Below are 20,060 nucleotides of genomic sequence, written 5' to 3' on the forward strand. Positions count from 1 at the left end.
TGTAATTAAGCAAATGATGTAAAAGATAAAGTTAGATTTATAAGCAGCCCAAGATGGCATGAATTAATCTACAAAGAAAAACACCTTCTGATTGCAAACATTATTGCTAATTGGAACAACTTTTATGTGGATACATCTTTAGAACATGCAAAATTAATATATTTGCCAAAGTAAGTAATTATTCATCTCTGTAAAATGTAAAACCCAATTTTTTTAGGAAACATAGAACATGAATGAGTGATTGGTGGCCATTAGATTATGTAAAATGCAAATTATACGCATTAGGACATAAGTATGATATTTACAGTACAAACAAATACACCTATATTCACATAAAAACACACTCATACATAAAAGTTGCTTATTCCTAACCTAATTAAATATTTTTTTCTGGTCCCTCTGATCAATTCTATTTAAACCTTTTTACTCTACAATTCAAATAATGTGACCAAATTCTGTCATGTAATATATTAAGATATGCGGTAGTTTGATTGACAAATCTGTTACTGAATTAGCTAATCAATATCAATTTTATGGATCCGAGTGCTTTTTAATGGAACAGTCAGAGAGAGCAATTAAGATTCTGATTCTGATATAAGTAATTCTCTAGACAGCTTCAGAAACAGTGGACTTTGCCATTATACATAGAGCCGCAGTGGTGCAGTGGTTAGAAGGCAGTACTGTAGGCTACTTCTGCTGATTGCCGGCTGCCTGCAATTTGGCAGTTCAAATCTCACCAAGCTCAAGGTTGACTCAGCCTTCCATCCTTCAGAGGTGGGTAAAATGAGGACCCAGATTGTTGGGGGCAAGAGGCTGATTCTGTAAACCACTTAGAGAGGGCTTTAAAGCACTGTGAAGCTGTATATAAGTCTAAGTGCTATTGTTATTATCTGGGACTGAACTCTAAACTCAGATTTTATCTCTTGCATCAAGATCTGTCAAATGGAGACCCATACAGCTGAGGTGTAACTATATTATCATTCCTTCTGTTCCATTTTAAAAAAGGACCAGTTCAGCTGTCTGTTCAGCTGGAATGCTTGTTCAAATAGTATGGTACAGGCTGGAAGCATACGGATCAAACTGAATTGGCCAAGAAGATCCTATCCTTGCAGCCATTTTTATCCTTTTTAGGACTGTTATTACAGTTTCTGAATGAGTATTTCCTATACCAGTTTGGTACCACATTCACCATTAGCGGTGATTTTGAATAATCTTCAAGTTCAAGATCAGCTAATATCAGGAATTTATCAAAGCATGGATTTGATTGGTGGATTTTCCTCTTCTGAGGAAAAGCTGCAGCTGCAGGACCAGGGTTCTATCAGGTATTCTGCCTAACCTGACTAGGTGGCTCAGTGGCTAAGGCACTGAGCTTGTCGATCAGAAAGTTCGGCGGTTCGAATCCCTAGTACAGGTCTCCTTTGTGAACAGGGGGTTGGACTAGATCATTGGTCGGCAACCTTAAACACTCAAAGGGGCACAAAGGTCCTAATCAGAAGCCCCCCCCCCGCATTCAATTCTGGTGCCAACCGGAAGTCCAGTTCCCCCACCATAGGTGTCCTAGCATGGCGTCCTTTTTCCTCTATCTATCCTAACCAAAAGTCCTATCAATTGCGGAGCCAACCGGTGACAGGGAGCCACAGCAGAGAGATGAAAGAGCCTTCTGTGGCTCCAGAGCTGCGGGTTGCTGACTCCTGGACTAGATGAACTCCAAGGTCCCTTCCAAACCCGTTATTGTTGTTGTCCCTTTAGAGAAAGGCAATCCCATTAGAATTAGAGGCATACCGTTTCTGGACCAGGGCCAGGGGTTACCAATTCACAGGATTTTTTTTTTCCTTCTCAGATAAGGCTAAAGTTTATTGGATTCCCTTCTTCCCATTACGGCATTCAAATATTGATTCAACTCCACTATCATACCTGACTCTGGCGACAGGCAGAAAAAGAGCTGAATGTCACCAGCATACAGGTGGCACTTAATCCCCAATTCCCAGGGATTTCACCCAGAAGCTTTATATAGACATTAAAGAAATGTATTTAAAAGAGCTGTCCAGGAAGATAAAGAACATAGTGGGGAAAAAAGATCCACACAACCTTTAAAAGAGCAAAGAGCCAAAGCTTGAGACAACTAGACGGGTGTTACGGTAGCTCTGCCTGCCAATTGATAGTAAGCTGATTCCCCCACCCTCACCCCATCTTTTATTGCTGAATCTCACAAGAACCAAGAAGTCTTGGACGTTATGAGATACAACTGTTCTAATCTTGCAATAGCCAGGAGCCATTTGCAAGGCCTCTTCATTGTTCATGCTGACAAGAAAGTCCCAACTTCCTTTTGGCAGTCTCTCATCACCTTCAAGGAAGAAGAGCAGATGAAACTCTGTCTCCCATGTACTTTTCCCCTAACGTGGCACAAATAAATGAAGACACACACCTAAATGCAGGCACATACGTATATATATAAATGCATACAGTATACGAACATGCATAAACATATATGCAATACTTGCAAGGGGGGATTGAGTCAAACTCTAAGCAGGGGTGGGCTTCAAAAATTTTAGCAAGGGGTTCTCTGCCCAGTTGTTGGGTGGGTGTGGCCATGGTGGGCTTGGCTTAGTCGGCCTCCTGCACCATGACAGTGGGGGCGCTTTTGCCCTCCCCGGGCTCTGGAGGCTTTTCTCAAGCCTCCGGGAGGGCAAAAATGGACTTCTCAGGCTCTGGAGGCCAGAAACTGGCCCATTTCCAGCCTTCCCAAACTTCCAGTAGGTCCATTTTTTACCCTCCCTGAGCCTCTGCATGCGCCCTGCACTTACCTGCATCCAAAACGGGCCATGTGGAGACTCCTGGGAGCGGCGGAGTGTGCCGGGTCAGCCAGGAGTAAGATTTGGGGGTTCTTGAAATTGCACAGAATCTTAGCTAGAGGTTCTCCTGAATCCCTCCAAACCCCCAGCAGCCCACCCCTGACTCTAACAAGAGCCCCACCTGTTTTATAAGTGGTTTGTCAGATTATAAGGAGCAGAGCTAATGGGACATTCTGTCATTGCTTGTTGAAATGGGCTTGTACAGCTGGATCAGTGCATGCTCATATATGTACATGTAGATCTAAAATTATGCAAAGTACCACATTTGATGATTTACCATGTATGGGTCATCAATATAAAGCTTGTTTTGATAGTAAATCCCATCAAAGGGCTTAATATGTGCTCCCCCCTTTTCTTTCCAATTAATGTTCAAAATTAATTGTTGAAAAAAAATTATCATAAACTAAATTATTACCCTTAATCATTAAGATTAATCTTAATTCCTTCAGCTTTCATTATTTTTTCCCCTATTGATGGCAGGGGTAACCCATTTGTTCTACTGCAAACTCCATGGCCATATCTTGGCTGTATATAGAGGCAGTGTTGAGCTATGATTCTGTTTCAAATTGTGTTTTTCAATAGAGCTTTGGATTGTCCATGCAAAGGAGGTGGGATCAGAGGTGGGCTTCAGCAGGTTCTGACCAGTTCTGGAAAAGCGGTAGCAGAAATTTTGAGTAATTCAGAGAACCGGTAGTAAAAATTCTGACTGGCCCCCATCTATTCTCTGCCTCCTGAGTCCCAGCTAATCAGGAGGGAATGAAGATTTTACAGTATCCTTCCCCTGCCATGCCCACCAAGCCACACCCACAGAACCAGTAGTAAAATACTTTGAAACTCACCACTGGATGGGATATTCTGGGAGATGTTTTTTATGCTTGATAGCTTTGGCCTGACTTGTTCAATATTGTTCACAGAAGAATCAGTGCGATAACAAATGGTGAGAATGATTAAAAGATTCCTTTCTTGATATCAACCATCTCCCAGTCTATCACCATTGACCAGCAACCATGTCTTCCATTGGGCCATTGATCTTTGCACAAAGTTTCTAATGTTTCCAGGCGCTTACTATCTAATTACATGGCAGGGACCTGAATGCCTTCCTGTAATCAATCCAAGCTACATTCAAGTTGATGTTTCTTATCTTGCGGTTTTCCAAAATCATCATGTCAATGAAGAGCTGATCTTTTGTTCCTCTCCCGTTTGGGCAATTTCCTTTCTGCTCAGATAGAAAAATCTTGTTTTCAATTAGATGCTGTCCGACTGCATCAGCTACCGCACCAATTAGCCTTCTGAAAGTTGTCGGGAAGCAGGTAATTTGTCTGTAGTTGCCTGGTGCTGTCCCTTTTGTTGGCTCTTTCATTATCAGGTAGGTAGGTTTTGCCAGATGTTAACCAGTCCTCAATTTCACATCCTTGAAGTATGTTGTTAAATTGCAAATCAATCAGGTATTTTAAACTGAAAACTGCAGTTCATCTTCCTCTGGTGCTGACCAACTCTTGAGCTTCCTTACTCGGTTTTCCACCATTTCTGATGTTATTTTAGTTCAGTATTTCTTTTTCATTCTTATCACCTCTTTTATGCAAGCTGCATTCTTGTTGTATTTGTGTTGGATTTCCCCACAGTTGGCCCCAGATTTGCACTATTTTTTTCTTTGACTGGTTCATTGCATTCTCTCCATTAATGGATTGGTAGAAATGTTTCTGATTCAATTGAAATTGGAGATTCTGCCTATATTGTACAATTTGAACTTCAGATTTTCTGATCATCTTGGCTTATAGCTCTTATTTGCTTCCTTAATCTTCCTTGTTTCTTGATTAGTTATTCTTGTTCTTGAGCTTCTTTTCTTTCTTTCTATTCTAGCTTGGTTTCATCTAATCTTAGCATATTGATCTAAAAAGAAATCCATTTTTTTTTACTACCGGTTCTGTGGGTGTGGCTTGGTGGGCATGGCAGTGGAAGGAACTGCAAAATCTCCATTCCCTTCCCATTCCTGGGGGAAGAATATTGCAAAATCTCCATTCCCACCCCACTCTGGGACCAGCCAGAGGTGGTATTTGCCAGTTCTCTGAACTGCTCAAAATTTCCACTGCCGGTTCTCCAGAACCGGTCAGAACCTGATGGATTTCACCCCTGACTCACAGCATTCAGTTATAGCTAGAGCTATGCTGTGCATTAGTTGTTAAGTTTCTTGTGGTGATCTGCTACTCATATTTGATATTACAATTTCTTTGCCTAGATAGATCTTTTCAGTTCTTCCAATTCTGCTTCTATGAATATTTTATTTTGCATTAAAATTGATATTGATCTGCTAGCTTCTGTTCTGACATTTCTAATTGTCGGTGTTGTTCTTTCTAGAACAGGTGCATAGTCTTTAACTCTCCTATTCTGTAGTGGCCTGGTGCTATTTTTCATTGGACTTCACTTGTAGTAGCAGATCATTATTTGTTTTCAATCTTCGTATATTTACAATGGGTAAATTAATGAATCTTCTAGTATTCCTGCAGCTGCTGGCCTTGATTTCTCAGCAAACTGTCCTGATTCTGTAGCCCATTTGTCACCAGAAGTCCAGTTTCTGTAAAATATGTCTCCCTATATTATCGACGGGAGAGATATTCTTTGTCTGGCTCCTCTAATTGGAACTGTTCAGTATGGTTGAATTTCTGTCAGAACTTTCTTCCCCAGAGCACACAAGCCCCACAACCACATCAAGATAGTCCCTCAATGGCAGTTCTTATTCTTATTATCATAATGTGTTCACAACAATATAAGGGGCGTGCATAAGAGCACAAAAGTGCCTACCGTTCCTGTCCTATTGTTCCCTTCATTGTATCAAATTAATATAGTTGATGCATATTTTTTTACTTATATATATATATATTTTCTTCAAGATATGTTGTTTTATCTATGATAATTGTTTGTGTATACTGTTGTGACAAAAAAGAAATAAAAAAAAACCAATGGGAAGTCATAACTGCCAGTTGTTTAACTGATGCTGGTTTTCATATACATCAGTGGCTTCCCAAGAACCTACTATGTATCAGTGTGTTGTGACCCAAGTAGGTAGTAGGAAACTCAGCCAGTTCAAAAACAAACAAACTTTATTAGAACAGCTGAGAATTAACTCATTCTCAGCATAGTCTGAACTAAATCAAAGCAAATTCTTCATAACACAATTTTTCAGTCTTACCACCAACCTTGGTCTAATTAGGCAAACTGCCAAAGGCTTTTCTTGGCAAAAGTTCAAAAGCAAAAGATGCCAACAAGAAATAAATGCAGCAAGACAAGGATCAAGGCTATCAATGTTGTTTTCCAGCAAAGAACCCAAATGCCATTGCTGGTCTTTTAAGCCTTATGGGAGGGGCCAATCATCTCTTGGCCCTACTCCTGAGTCATCCTCTTTGCTTTAGCTGCTCTTGTCCTTCTGGCAGCTCTTCTCATGAGTGCATTAGGAACAGGCTCCTCCTGTTCCTCTGCCTCACTACTGTCAGCCTCTGGAGGCTCCTGAGTCCGCACATCACTCCCTGGCCCCACTTCTGCCTCCGATGCAGAGCCCTCATCTGGGCCTTCCCCAGTCTCCAGAACTGGCCCATTTTCTTTCTCAGCCTCATCGCTGTCTGACTCCATTGCCAGCTCCGCAGGCTGCTGGCGGACAGTGTAATATATGTGCAAATCCAAGCAGCATGGCCTTTTTGCAATGGACAGATGGAAATGTTGTCAATTTATAGATTTTCAAAATGCCATCCAAATTTTTTTGTATGGCACTCAGTTTGCCAATAACTCTGGAAAAAGAAGAGGGAGACCCTGGATGGCAGAGTTAAGAAAGTGATCAGTTTGGAATTGTTATTTTCCCATAAGTAATCCAAATCCAGCCCCTCCCCAATTCCATTAATCTTTATCTAGTGCTAAATATTAGTTATTTAGTACAGACAATTAGTTGACTAGATTCTTGCGTATAGCGGTGAACAATAAATCTTCTGAACTGGATCTTAACATGATTCTTTGTGTCTGACAATAACCATTGGAATCACCATGGCCAATCTGAGGACCCAGATTGTTGGGGGGGCAATAAGTTGACTTTGTAAATATACAAATAGAATGAGACTATTGCCTTATACACTGTAAGCCGCCCTGAGTCTTCGGAGAAGGGCGGGATATAAATGTAAAAAAAAAAAAAAAAAAGTTTATACCATAATCTTCCAATTTTGATTTTCAGATCTTGATACTTTGTGATCTCCTCCAATTATTTCTCTTCTATTATCCCATAGTATTGTCACTTCAATTATCCAGACTTTCTCCTTTTCAGCCATGTTAAATCTGGTGTGCTATGATCCAAAGGTTTGTCTGTTTGCCTTCAGAAATTTCACAATATTTTAAATGACTCATTTTCAACTACTTTTTCAACTCTATGTTTGTTTGTTTGTTTGTTTGTTTATTTGTCGAGTACATATTAGATTGTGTGTGTGTGTGTGTGTGTGTGTTTTCGTAGGTTTTCACGGGTATAGGTATGTAGGTCTTGGCATATTTGGGTCTTTTCCCGTGTTACTCTTAACATTACACAGGAAAAGACCCAAATATGCCAAGACATACATACATACATACATACATACATACATATATATGTATGTATGTATATATATGTATATATATATATATATATATATATATATATATATATATATATTTGTTTTCTGAGGTTTTCACGGGTGTTTGTATATAGGTCTTTGGTTGTTCGGGTTTTCTCCCGTGTAAAATTGGAAGTGTCTTGGCGACGTTTCGACGAAGTCTCATTCGTCATCTTCAGGCTTCAGCTTCGTGCTTCTGGGAGCAATGTGTGATCGCAGCTGTTTCTTCCTTTTAACTGCTAGTGGGGGTTTGAACTGATTGGGTGGGAGCTTGGCTGTGCTCTGATTGGATGGGGGTTTTTCTGTGCTCTGATTGGCTGGGGGTGTGTCCTGTGTTGGTGGGGGCTTGGTTGTGCTCAGTCTAGTCTGTGCTGCAGGGGGATTTGAGCTGGTGAGCTGCATAGCTGTTGTTTGGCTTTGTGGTCGTGCTACATCTTCATAGTGGGTGTCAGTCTGCTGCATGTATGGATTGGAGGGGTTTGAAATGGCTAATGTTGCAGCTGCGGTCTGGCTTCTGGTCCTTGGTCGTGCTTCATGATCAGTGTGGGTTTGGGTCTGCTTTCTGGGTGGATGTGCGGTGGTGACATCCTGTGTGGACCTTGTGAGTGTGGGTCTGGTGTCATTCCTCGTGTTAGGGACTCGTTTGTCAATAAGAGCGGGTTTCCAAATGGCTGGTAGGCGGGAGGTGTCATATATATATATATATGTTTTCTGAGGTTTTCACGGGTGTTTCACGGGTGTTTGTATGTAGGTCTTTGGTTGTTCAGGTTTTCTTCCATGTACATACATACATATATATGTATGTATGTATATATATGTATATGTATATATATATATATATATATATATATATATCTATATATATATATATATATATATATATATATATTTTCTGAGGTTTTCACGGTGTTTGTTTGTAGGTCTTTGGTTATTCGGGTTTTCTCCCACGTAAAATTGGAAGTGTCTTGGCGATGTTTCGACGAAGTCTCATTCATCATCTTCAGGCTTCAGCTTCGTGCTTCTTTGCTCCCAGAAGCACGAAGCTGAAGCATGAAGATGACGAATGAGACTTCGTCGAAACGTTGCCAAGACACTTCCAATTTTACACGGGAGAAAACCCGAACAACCAAAGATATATATATATAGGCATGAATTGAATACATAAAATGAATACAATCAAAGGGAACATTAGGACAGGGACGGTAGGCACGCTGGTGCTCTTATGCACGCCCCTTACAGACTTCTTAGGAATGGGTTAAGGTCAACAGTAGACAGTCTTAAGTTAAAGTTTTGGTCATTTTGGGATGAGACCGCAGAGTCTGGTAGTGCATTCCAGGCATTAACAACTCTGTAACTGAAGTCATATTTTCTGCAATCAAGTTTGGAGCGGTTCACTTTAAGTTTGTATCTATTGTGTTCTTGTGTATTGTTGTGGTTGAAGCTGAAGTAGTCTTCGACAGGAAGGACATTGTAGCAGATGATTTTATGAGCTATGCTTAGGTCATACTGAAGGCGGCATAGTTCTAAATTTTCTAAACCCAGAATTTCAAGTCTGGTGGCATAAGGTATTTTGTTGTGAGCAGAGGAGTGGAGGACTCTTGTGACATATTTTTGGACACAATTTCAATTGTATTAATGTCTGATATGCAGTGCGGGTTCCAGACAGACGAGCTGCATTTGAGATTTTTCATTGCTGGAACATGATAATTTTTACAGACGTTCCAGTGAATCCATAACACAGGTCACCGTTTTATATTGTTGTTTATAATCAGGTTGTGTGATATTCTTGCAATGCCTGAGAAATGATCTGCTGTTTCTTCTACTTCTTTGCATAATCTGCACTTTGAATCATGTGATGATTTTTCAATACTGGCCCTGAATGCCTTTGTTTGAATGGCTTGCTCTTGTACAGCCAAAATCAAGGTTTAAATTTCTTTTTTTAATGTTCCAGTTGTAGGCCATTGTAGGTTTTATTTTTATCCACTTTCCCCTCAATCTGTTCCAGAAATCAACCATGTAATTCTTTTCCTTGCCAGCACTCTGTTCGTATTTTTATTACATTATTTTAATATTCACTTTCTGTTTCCTATATATTTAGTGTGTTCCAATTTTTAACTTGCATCAGTGCTTGTTCTTGGCTGTCTTTTACATAATCAGCCAATGCACACTTTTCTTCTTCAGTAATTGGTTTGACCTGAGGTAAACCTTTGCCTCCATTTCTGATGGGCAGGTATAATCTATCAATATCATTATGGGGATGTAATGCATAATGAATTGTCACCAGTTTTTGAGCCAAACGGTCCAGTTCAGCTTGTCTCCAGTTAATAATTTCAGCGGTGTCTCATATCACATCACAGGTATGGCCCAGCAATTGATGGTTCTGATGGTATTTCCATAGTTCAGTTTTACCTTTAGCAATTTTGCACATTTTATTAATGTAATATTTCATATTAATCACATTTTTAACTTGTCCATGCTTGTATATTATCTAAATGGAAAATGCCCAGATTCTTATAGAATAGAATAGAATAGAATAGAATTTTTATTGGCCAAGTGTGATTGGACACACAAGGAATTTGTCTTGGTGCATATGCTCTCAGTGTACATAAAAGAAAAGATACGTTCATCAAGGTACAACATTTACAACACAATTGATGGTCAATATATCAATATAAATCATAAGGATTGCCAGCAACAAGTTATAGTCATACAGTCATAAATGGAAAGAGATTGATGATGGGAACTATGAAAAGATTAATAGTAGTGCAGATTCAGTAAATAGTTTGACAGTGTTGATGGAATTATTTGTTTAGCAGAGTGATGGCCTTCGGGGAAAAACTGTTCTTGTGTCTAGTTGTTCTGGTGTGCAGTGCTCTATAGCGTCGTTTTGAGGGTAGGAGTTGAAACAGTTTATGTCCAGGATGCGAGGGGTCTGTAAATATTTTCACGGCCCTCTTCTTGATTCGTGCAGTATACAGGTCCTCAATGGAAGGCAGGTTGGTAGCAATTATTTTTTCTGCAGTTCTAATTATCCTCTGAAGTCTGTGTTTTTCTTGTTGGGTTGGAGAACCGAACCAGACAGTTATAGGCTTTATCATAATGGTTCCTACTGATTTCACCTTTCAGCATCTTAATTCCCTTCTGGTTTGTGATTTTACCTAATTTACTGCTACAATATTTGTTAGATCCGAGCCCGGCCCAATAAGGACAGAGGCGAGACTGCCTTAACTCCAACTTTATTGGCCATTAACAGAACAGAGACAACGCTAACACTTCAACAACTCGTTAGAACGCTTCTGAGGAGAGGCGCGCAGTTGACAGCTATATAAAAGTAGCTGTCAAAATGGGAAGCCAATGACGGCTCTTCCTGGTTCCCGCTCTTCCCTGTTGCTTGCGCCTCCACCAATCAGCACGCGGCTAATCGGCTTTGCTGGGGCAGACAGGACGTAGCCGCGAGGACTTAACACCCCTCAACCCCCGGATCGCGCATGCGTAGTCGGCCAGATACGCTGGCCGGCGTCGGCTCCGCCCCGAACGCCTCAGTCCTGGAGGCGGAGTAGTCGAGGGAGGAGCTGGGGACCAGCTCTGAAGGATCGTTGGCGCGGATGTCGGCGTAGGAGGAGCCGGGCCTTCCGATGTTGGACCCAATGGATGAGCAGGTACGTCAGCCGCCGAGAACGCCTCGGGAAAGTGTGTCGATGGCCAGTTTGCCGGGAAGTTCTGGGGATCGAGCGGCCTTATTATCGGCGAGGCCTGCTCGATTGGTGGCTCGATTTGAGTGGTGGCCTCAGCCTGAGTGGGCGGCTGAATTTGTTGTCGTTGTTGGCCCACCTCCTCGGTTGTTCTGCGTCTTAATTGGTTGATGTGCCGCCGCCACACTCGTCTGCCTGTGAGCTGGACCCTATAAGAGTATGGTCCAGTCAATGTAATGATGTGCCCTGGTAACCACTTTTCATCTTCCCCATAATTCTGCGCAAATATAGGATCCCCAGACTGAACGCCGGGCCCTTATATTGGGCTCTTGGAGCTTCTCCGGCATGTAGGTGGGTGCAACCGGTCAAGCACAGTTCTCAACCGCGCCCATTAGCAACTCTGCCGGGCTCATCTTGGTGACCTGGCACGGGTGGTATGTTGGGCCATCAAATACCTATTTACATTCTGTTGCCAGTTGAGGTGCCTAGACGGCCTAAAGCCTCCTTGGCTGATCTTACGCCCGCTCTGCCATTCCATTCGCCGGGTGGTAAGGCCGTGGGGCATGCCGCACCCGTGGACCGCTAGAAAGTGCAGGAACGACGCTGAGGCGAATTGAGGCCCATTATCGGTGACCAACACGACTGGGAGACCGGACGTTGCAAACAACCTGCCAAGGATCCGGAATATAGTGTCTGGGGTGGTGGGTTGGAGGAGGGATATTTCAACCCACTTAGAATACGCGCCCACCACCACCAAAAACGTTTTCCTAGAAAAGGACGGCGAGATCTAATGGATCCTTGCCCACGGTCCCCGGGCATCTCCCAATCCCGGACCGGCGCAGCAGGGCTACAGCCCTGGAGCCCTGGCATTGCTGGCAGCGTCCAACCCAATTTTCTATGTCGTGGTCTAGCTTCGGCCACCAGACATAGCTGCGGCCTAGAGCCTTCATTCTCCCTATGCCAGGGTGGGCCATGTGTAGGCATTCTAACACCTGAGAGCGTAGAGCCGGAGGGATCACCACTCTGCTCCCCCAGAGTAGGCACCCCTTATGCACTGACAGTTCCCCTTGTCTGTGGGTATATGGTAGAAACTCGGGCCCCACAGCCCCTTGCGGCCAGCCCCTGCGGGCCCAGTCGAGGACCTGCACCAGTACCGGGTCCTTGGCGGACTCACGGGAGACATCCAGTGCGGAGATGGGGGAGTTAGACTCCTCTATCAGAAGCACCGGCAGGGCTGGGGCCGGGTCAACGACCGTTGCTGGGAGGGGGCAGCGGCTGAGGGCGTCTGCGTGCCCTATGGCGCTGCCTGGCTTGTGCCTCAGTTGGTATGAATACGCCGCAAGGAATTCTATCCACCGCGACATGCGCAGTGACAATATTTATGGGTTGCGCGGTCACTGGCCAGTAACCCTAACAGGGGCTTATGGTCAGTGACCAGGAAAAAATCGTCAGATAGATAGTCGTGGAATCTTTTGATTCCTGCGACAATTGCAAGAGCCTCTCTATCCAGCTGACTATAGTTTCGTTCAGCTGGAGAGAGAGTGCGCGAGTAGAACGCTATGGGTGCCTCCACTCCATTTGGGAATAGGTGGCTGAGAACAGCCCCAACCCCAAATGGCGAGGCATCGCAAGTGAGCGTTAGGGGGAGCTTTTCATTATATTGCACCAGGACAGCGGAAGAGGTTAGGAGCCGTTTGACAGCTTCGAAGGAAGCTGCTGCGGCTTTAGACCAATTCCAAGGTGTGCTGGCGTCTAGGAGGCGATGGAGTGGCTCGGCCACCGTCGCTTTGTGGGGAAGGAATATAGCGTAGAAGTTTAGGAGGCCTAAGAACGCTTTGAGCTCGGCCTTAGAAGTGGGCGTGGGGGCATTTCGGATTGCTTTTTGTGACCTGGGTCGCTCCGGGGCATCATCGCTGGATGGCAGGGCTGCCCTGCACACTCGCGCTAGGTGTCCTCGTTTTCCGCAGCGGCGACATACAGCTGCTTTGAATTTGCAGTCGCCTCTCGCGTGGTCTCCTCCACACCCCAAACATGGGTTTGGCAGGTGCTTGTCGGGGACGTCCCCTCGTCGCCTTGGCCGTAGATTTAGGCGGCGGACGTCTGCTTCTTCTTCCGACGAGCTCCCTTGGGTAACAACTTCGTGGTGGACGCCCAGGGGGCGATCGCTCGTCAGGGATCCCCTTTGGTGTCGCTGGAGCTCTGCGGCCGAATCATCGGCCAATTCCGCAGCTCTAGCCTCAGATAGGGCTGTGGAAAGGTCGACATCTTTTCGCGCCAGGAGACGCCGTTGGAGTCTCATGTCCCGGACGCCACAGACCAACTGGTCTAGCAACATGTCATCCAGAAAATCTCGAAACTCGCAGTGGAGGGCGGCCGATCTTAAGGAAGCCATGTATGCGTTAATCGTTTGCCCTTCCTTCTGCACGCAATGCCGGAACGCGTGCCGGCGGGCAATTCGGGACGGGGCGGGAGCATAGTGGTTCTTCAATTTTTCCACTAGTGCTTCCCAAGTCAACTCAAACACTAGCTGTGGGGCGGCGAGAGCTCGCGCGGTACTAAACACTTCGCTGCCGCATGAGCTTAGGAAATAGCCCCGTTTCCTCGCGCCGGACAGATCCGTGAGGTCATTGGCGTGGAGGAAACATTCGAACCTCTCGATATACTCGTCCCACTTCTCGGAGGAAGGGACGAACGGTGGAAAGGTTGGCAACGCACCGGCCATAGCTGTTCGAATCGTGAAGTATTTTGCTCTGTCTGTAGCTCGGATTTAATGTCGGGATGATCCCACCTTCGTCGCCAGTGTTAGATCCGAGCCCGGCCCAATAAGGACAGAGGCGAGACTGCCTTAACTCCAACTTTATTGGCCATTAACAGAACAGAGACAACGCTAACACTTCAACAACTCGTTAGAACGCTTCTGAGGAGAGGCGCGCAGTTGACAGCTATATAAAAGTAGCTGTCAAAATGGGAAGCCAATGACGGCTCTTCCTGGTTCCCGCTCTTCCCTGTTGCTTGCGCCTCCACCAATCAGCACGCGGCTAATCGGCTTTGCTGGGGCAGACAGGACGTAGCCGCGAGGACTTAACAATATTAGATTTCTGTAGGCCAAATTCCACTGTGCTAAAAATTCAGATTTTGTCAGTGACTGGATTTTGATTTCTGATTTTCTGCAAAGCTTCAGATCATCTAGATAAAGCAATTGTGAGATTTTAGTATTTTTTGCAGCTTGCTAGCCAAGATTTATTTTCTCCAATATTATTGAAAGTGGGATGATGGCAATGACAAATAATAAGGGTTAAAATGAGTCACCCTGAAAAATGCCTATCGTAATGTTGACAAACCCATTTTTTTTTCATTCCCAATCACCAATTCTGTCTTGCACTGCTTCATTTTTTCTATAATGTTTAGTATTTTTACTGACCGTTGTTTCCAAACATTTGATGATACAACTCTGTAGTAATGAATCAAACACCTTTTTATAATCAATCCAGATATATGTAAATTGATTTATCAGCTTTTGCAAATCCCCAGAACCATTTTAGCATTCAGAAGTTGATCTTCATTAACGCTGTCTTCCCTTTTATTTCTTTTTTGTTCTGTTTGGATGATTCTGTTTCTTTTAAATAATTTTTGTATGTTGTCTGCTATTATGCCGATGAGTAACTTAAATATAGTAGGCATGCATATTAGTGGCCTGTAATTTCCTGGTGTTATTCCTTTCTCTCAGTCTTTTTGAATCAGGTATATTTTTCTAGTTATTAACTACTCACTAATATCATTTATGCAATAGTTCATCAAGCTGTTTAGCTATAGTTGGAGGTAAGCTAGTCAGATATTTGAGCCAAAAAGCAAGCAATAAATCATTTCCAGGAAGTGTCCAGTTTTTTATCCTTTTTACTTGGTATGTAACCATTTCTACTATTATTCAATTTGATTTTTACTAAATTCACCTTGAATTCATCTTTTATCCATCTAGTATTTTTATTATAGTCCGTACACATTTCTCAAAGATCTTTCCAACACTAGATTGTTTCCTTTTGGTTTAGTTCTCTTATTTTCATAATTCCAATTGCCATTTATAGTTTGATAGAATAACCTGCCGTCTGATTGAAGTAGCTGATTTTGCTTAAATTGCATGATTCGTGCCTCATAGTGTGCAATTTTCCCAGCTATTGCTGTCATTTGTTGCTGTTAGATTTCTAAAGCTTCTTCAAATTTTCTGGTGCTAAGCCAATATGTGTTTTTTTTAATTAGGCTTATCCTGATCCTTACACTTTTCAATTTTTGTTCTTTCGTGTGTTTTAAATTATTTGCATCTGATATTAATTTCTTCATCGTGGCTTCCAGTATGATCCTCCACTTTGGAAATGAATATGATTTTGGTTTTGGTTTTCTAATTTTTTTTAATACCCAGTTTTTCTGTAACCCTCACTGCTGCTCTGTAGGCAAGCTGTTTAGTCTGTTCAATAGATGCTATTTTTATTATTTTTATATACACAACAGTGGAAAATCACTGCTGGCAGTTCTTTAGCTGGAATTAAGGCATTGGCATTCACAGTCAGTTCTGTCCAAGAAACTAGGGTGTTATAATGTATTGGTATAATATATGTGTGGATCCAAGCTGTGGGGCCTTTTGTATTGACATCTATTATTCATTTCTTTAATTAAAAAAAAAACAATTACAGGAGTGGTGGGTGAATTAAATCAAGCTTGATGGATATATTTAGTCAGCGTATAATTACTGTAAAGATAAACAACTGGATAGAAGGTGTCCATGATGTATTATTTTCCATATTGGAAGATTATCTATTTGCTAAAAAATAATATTATTTGGTGTTGCAAACACACAGGTTTATACCCATGAATACATGAATCTTTGAAATTTTCTTGGCAGTGGCTTCCAGAATCTATTTCCAGAATGCTTTTGCATCTTCAGTTCTAGATTCTCTGGTAATCACCCATACAAATAGTGACCATGCTCAATCCTACTTCAAAGCCCAGATAAAGTTAATAGATAATACTAATGTTGGAAACAAGTATAACTTATTTATATTTAAGTGCTAATTATCCTTACACATGCTTAATATTTGACATCTTTGTCAGTGGTGGGTTTCAAAAAATGTTGCTACTAGTTCTGTGGGTGTGGTTTGGTGGGCGTGGCATGGCTTGGTGGGCGTACCATGGGAGGATACTGTAAAATCTCCATTCCCAATCCACTCCAGGGGAAGGATACTGTAAAATCTCTATTCCCTCCCCACTCCAGGGGAAGGTTACTACAAAATCCCCATTTCCTCCCAATCAGCTGGGACTCAGGAGGCAGAGAATAAATGGGGGTGGGCCAGTCAGAATTTTTACTACTGGTTCTCCAAACTGCTCAAAATGTCCGTTACCGGTTCTCCAGAACTGGTCAGAACCTGCTGAAACTCACCTCTGATCTTTGTACAATCTATAATCTTCAAACTAAAAATAAATCCATGGGCCCTGAGAATGGTTTAACAGAATTTTGAAGACATTCATTCTAGCTGTCTAGAATGGACTTCCACCGATGGTTAGAATTTAGCTGAAAGATTTGAATTAGCTTTAACAAATCACAAATTGGACAGGCTTATGATACACAAAAATGTTCCTATTTTTTTCCCTTTAAAAATGATTGAGTTGATTCTGCATTGTTTCTGATAAAAGTTTATCACTAATAATTTACCAAAGGAACGAATGTGCAACAGTCTAGGAAACAAAAGCTTAACAATCATGCATACAAGCAATAATAATATCAATAATTCACCGCCCTGAGTCCTTCGGGAGAAGGGCGGTATACAAATTAAAACATTATTATTATTATTATTATTATTATTATTATTATTATTATTATTAGTAGTAGTAGTAGTAGTAGTAGTAGTAGTAGTAGTAGTAGTAGTAGTATAAAGATATGTTATATGAGGAAAAGTTAAAGTGATTTATTTTATTCAGCAAGGTGAATATAATATCTTTTGATGACATATTTTTAATAGTCTATTGGATCATTGATTCTTTTGGTTTCTAAAAGAATTGTATTAGGAGGAGAAAAATTCATTCATTACTGATTACACTGATCTGTATATAAATCATAATACAATATGTCTAAAAGGTAACTTTAATAGTCTGATGTGTTTTGAATAACAAAAACTATTGGGGAAGTTATTCAACATTTTAGGCAAAAAAATTGATGAGTATTATTTAGACCTTGTAAAAATTAAACTATTGCATGCAAGCAGAGATCTCTTCTAATGTTACAGGAAATGTGTGTATTTCTTCCTTTCTTTGGAACCATTTTAACTAATAAAATAAGCTTAATTTTTGTAAAGCCTTTTCTTTTGGTTGTGATGGTGTTTCCTTTTCTGTCATAAATAGTACTTATATTTAGTTTATGCATCAATTCTGGTGATAATTATAGATTAAAGTAATCTATCATTTACTTTTCTTTATTTTCAAGCAATTTTTATCTTCTTCATGATAGTTCAATAACTAATTGCAACATGCAAAGTAGTGGCATATTAGTGTGTGACAGTAACAATGCTCCTTACTAAGCCATATCTAAATAACTAATGTATGTTCAGATTACAGAACTAATGATAGCCTCCAGAGGAAGCTAGATTGATACATTCTAAAGGTGACTTGTAAAATCCCAGTATTTCATATATAGATATTTATTTGTTTTGTTTTTTATTTTATTTGCTGAATTTAAATCTTTCTTTTCATCCAGCAGTTCAGGCTCCTTCTTTCATCCTTGCCCCATATCAACACTTCTAAAATTTTCATTTTAAGCAAGAAAGACATTTAGGCAAGAAAACAAAATTCACAGGTATAGCATATGTGGTACCTCACTCAATAGTAGTAAGAGAAGGATCTTGGAGTCCTAGTGGATAACCATTTAGATATGAGCCAGCAGTGTGCAGCAACTGCCAAAAAAGCCAACACAGTTCTAGGTTGCATAAACAGAGCGATAGAATCAAGAGCACATGAAGTGTTAATATTATTTTATAATGCCTTGGTAAGGTCACACTTGAAATACTGCATCTAGTTTTGGTCACCACAATGTAAAAAAGATGTTTTGATCTAGAAAGAGTGCAGAGAAGAGCAACAAAGATGATTAGGGGACTGGAGGATAGAACATATGAAGAACGGTTGCAGGAACTGGGTGTGTCTAATTTAATGAAAAGAAGGACTGGGGGAGACATGATAGCAGTGTTCCAATATCTCAGGGATTGCCACAAAGAAGAGGGAGTCAAGCTATTCTCCAAAGCACCTGAGGGTAGAATAAGAAGCAATGGGTGGAAACTAATCAAGGAGAGAAGCAACTTAGAACTAAGGAGAAATTGACAGAACAATCAATAAGTGGAACAACTTGCCTGCAGAAGTTGTGAATGCTCCAACACTGGAAGTTTTTAAGAAGATATCAGATAAACATTTGTCTAACGTGGTGTAGGGTTTGGCTAGAAGACCTCCAAGATCCCTTCCAACTCTGTTATTCTGTTTTCTGTTTTTCATTAGAGGACAGGAGGTGATTTGGTTCAAAATCATCCAATGGTTTCTGTGGCTCAAAGTGGACTTCAACCTGGGATTCCAGGATGCTAATTTGACACCTTAGTCCAGGGGTGTCAAACTCTTTTTCATTAAGGGCTGTATTTGTGGGTTGTGTTTGATTCAGGGGACTGGAGTGGATGTGGCCAGAGTGGGCATGGCCAGCTCAACATCACTTGTGTTGGGGGTGCCTGTGGTAGTCCAAGTGCTCTGCCACAGAAAACGGGCTCCCAGTGGCCTCCTGTAACCCTCTGCCAGCAAAAACAGAGCTTGGGAGAGCTGCTGTTTTTGGCTGTGATGGCCTCTTGCAACCCTCTGCCAGTGAAAATGGAGTTCACGGCACTCCTGAGCTCTTTTTTCGCTGGCAGGCCAGTCCTTCGCTGATTACAGGGCAGATCCACGAACCAGATATAAGCACCCCACAGGCCAGATCTGGCCACTGGGCATTGAGTTTGACATCCCTGCCTTAGTCACTATTTTAAAATATCTCTTTATCCAGGTTCTCTATTAGAAGCTGGAATTGTTTGTTTTGCCATGAACATATGGGAACATTAATGCCTTTGGACAGCTATCTTGTAGAATAGCTACATATTCAGCTGCTGCAATATTTTCCTCAGTTGCATCTCCAAGATTTTTTGTAAAATTGATAGGTTGCTTTTTTATATATAGGAAGGCAATAGACCTGGGGGGGGGAAATACCTGAGACTACATTTGAATGAAGGAAATGACCTAATGTAAGCAGAATCTGTATTATACGGTTATAAACAGATAGACACAAATGCATTCATGTTTCAGTCATAAGGAATTGTTTACTTGATACCTCAAAAATCTTATAATTGGACAAATAATGTAAGACTATTTTTCATTACTGAAGAACTTCAGTGTAACTTTTTTTTTAAAAATATCTGTTTTGCGTAAGTAAGACTAATGTCAGTCTTACTTTAACACACATAATATTGTTAAACAGATATTGAGCCAGAAAATAAGCAAGAAGTCTTAAGGATAATAACTCAGATCACATGAATTTGACTTTACTTAATTTCACTTAATGGTTGATATTAAAATCACTTAATCACACTCATTGAAAAATTGGACTCACTCATGTGACTGCCTGAACCTATGACCATTATTAATTGATTGATTGATTGATTGATTGATTTTGTCGAGTACATATTAAATAATATATATAAGTATAAGCATGAATTGAATACATAAAATGAATACAATTAAAGGGAACATTAGGACAGGGACGGTAGGCACGCTGGTACTCTTATGCACGCCCCTTACAGACCTCTTAGGAATGGGGTGAGGTCAACAGTAGACAGCCTTAAGTTAAA

At 41.5% G+C, this 20,060-nt stretch overlaps 1 protein-coding gene across 1 annotated transcript in view; it reads left to right on the forward strand.

Moving 5' to 3' along the window:
• The window catches only part of PCDH15 (protocadherin related 15), a 474,186-nt gene that overhangs the window by 120,693 nt on the left and 333,433 nt on the right, over positions 1 to 20,060 (forward strand). The window lies entirely within an intron of this gene.

Source organism: Ahaetulla prasina, chromosome 6 (assembly GCF_028640845.1).
Source record: "Ahaetulla prasina isolate Xishuangbanna chromosome 6, ASM2864084v1, whole genome shotgun sequence".
NCBI classification, from domain to species: domain Eukaryota; kingdom Metazoa; phylum Chordata; class Lepidosauria; order Squamata; family Colubridae; genus Ahaetulla; species Ahaetulla prasina.